A 2500-nucleotide genomic window follows, 5' to 3' on the forward strand; every position below is an offset into this window, starting at 1 on the left:
AAGACTTAAGAATGAAGATTACACTAGACATTATCGGAAAAGGGGAGACTTCACAGGTTTCTTTGTGGGAAATTTTTTGCAATTGCCAAAGAAAACGTTCAGATAAATTTTGAAAACGTGTTTTTCCATTGTTGAGGTTGTTTTGTACGCCTTAAGCCCGTGGGAAAGGAATTTCATCAAAATGTTTAACGAAAGTGGGCGGGGCAATGACTCGATAATTTGGGCCCATTTCCACAGATCAGTGGTTTTTCGTAGTAGATTAGAGAGTGAGTTCAAGTGTGGTAGGTTTGGTATGTTAAAAATGTGACTCTGTTGGGGAAAACCGAGCTTAGTGAAATTTCATTGCATTTCAATGCATTCTAACGTTCGTCAATGATTCAGAATGCATTTGCAATGTTTCCCATTGATCATTGGCAATTTTGTTCAATGTTTCACATGAATTTCCATCGTTTTTCAAGGCATTGGCAATGTTTCCAAACATTTTTGTTGAAAAAGTTAATTCCGAAGGCGTTACCACCATCAACTGATCATTATAAACATCGACATGTTCCTACCTTGAAAATACACCGCCATTGCGTATACTAGGAACTATCATGTTACTTCTTTCAGCAATGATATCACCAGAAAGCTGAGTCACAGATTTCCATAGTTTCCTTGCAAAGCGAAGCTTGACTGACATTTTAATAGGCCATTTCCAAGTTTTTCTTATGAAAATTAGTTTTCATTCATATGTGAAGTAGAACTAATTATACCATCACAAAAACTTCGCAGTTAGACTCTCTTTGAAGAAGAGGCAGACATGAACTTGGAAATTCCAAAAAGTTGAAACGAGGACGAGTACACAATTGCGTGATTATGTGTGTGAAAATGGGCACTGTAATTTTTTCCAACTTGAAGATTTTGCTGTGGCACTCATGCATGATTGTCATGTTAACCTAATTCTTACAAAATTCAAATCGCTTAGTATAATTTTAATTTTCATAAAGCTAGTCATAGCATTTCAACTGTCTTTCTGAAATTTTTAGGCGAACATGCATGCTGGCGAGGCTGGCTGGCTCACAGTTTGTCAAGACTCTTATTAATAATAATTGGTATCTCAGAATTTATTTAGTGTTTAAATTCCATGCTGTGTTTTCGTTTAAACTTACTTTGCGCAGTCCCGTCACTTAGCAAACAAGTTAGCCCTTTTTTTGAGTCATTCAATCTTGAAACAAATGACCCATTGTATCACTTGGGACTCGAGGACAACAATTTGCATTTCATTCAGTTTGTAAATTCTATGCTCAGAGTTTCACACTGTTTTTACTTTGGCTTGATTTAATTAGCGAGAGATGTAGTCCCGTCATTTACGAAGCACACTGTTGACTATTCATCTATTGATTTGCCCAAATTTTAGGAAATTATTAAGGGTTATTCACAATGACAAATAATAGTTTAAAATCAATTGCTGGTGTTTGTTTGTCGGCGCTAATTTCCAGACTGAACAGAGAATGGCAAATGGGCCCTTCAATCACCCAGCATAGAAGCCGGCATCCACTAAACTCGGGAATGAGGAAAGTATTATAGTGTCTTTGCTGGAAAGTCATATATAAATTGGATATCACGTATCTTTGGGGAACTTTCAAACAAGGTCTGATACAAACGCACAATGCCATCATAGAAAAGCATAATGTAAAACCACTAATTCGACCTTGTGTCTTCAGATTAAATTTAGTTCACTCCTTATTCGCCCTCTTTTGCTGCACAAAAAGGAACAAATACACAAAATTCAACAAATGTGTTGCTCTGAAAAACAGCTCAATGCAATTTTCATTAAGCCTGGTTTTCTCAGTTAGGGTCACAAATAGCAGTAGTGATGATGTCATTCATCTTTGTGCCTGCTGTACTCTGTGGGGGCACAATTTGGAGTCTCAAGATGGACCGGTTGTACAACCCTATACAATCGTTAGGCTATTAGTCTCTCCCCAACGGGGCTTTTCAGGACTAATTTACAATACTTTGTGGGGGTTCGACTTTAGCCAGACTGCTTGTTACCCAGTTTACAATTAATTTTATGGAAGTGATCGCCCCCGTCCAGATAAGGTTAGACCACAACACCACTCTATCGAATAGTGAGTGGGTTCTTTAACATCCCATACTACTTAATTTCCGACAAGAGTTATGAGACGGGACCTCCGGTTTACAGTCCTTATCCGAGAAGACTTGAAAGTCTAACCATTTGCAGATGTAATTACAAAGGCAGCACATTCTCCTCAGTTATTTTAAGACCCTGAGTGTTGGTCCGGCCGGAGTTGAACTCACAACCTCCCGCATGACAGCCCGATGTTCAACCAACTGAGCCACGGGTGATTTTTGTCCCAAAAATCTGAGTTCAATCTGCATTAGAACTGTGTTCTGTCAAATGCGAAAACAAGAAACCTTTACAATCATCAGATGATACTGTCAAATTTTAATTGACTCAATCATATCAGTCTGACCTCAGTGGTTCAATCAGTGGATA

At 38.2% G+C, this 2500-nt stretch overlaps 1 protein-coding gene across 1 annotated transcript in view; it reads left to right on the plus strand.

The window, feature by feature from the left end:
• LOC138017832 (kelch-like protein 20) overlaps window positions 1-2500 on the plus strand; it is an 11045-nt gene that overhangs the window by 5977 nt on the left and 2568 nt on the right. The gene's annotated exons all lie outside the window — the stretch shown is intronic.

Source organism: Montipora capricornis, chromosome 9 (genome assembly GCF_036669925.1).
Source record: "Montipora capricornis isolate CH-2021 chromosome 9, ASM3666992v2, whole genome shotgun sequence".
In the NCBI taxonomy this organism is placed as follows: Eukaryota; Metazoa; Cnidaria; class Anthozoa; order Scleractinia; family Acroporidae; genus Montipora; species Montipora capricornis.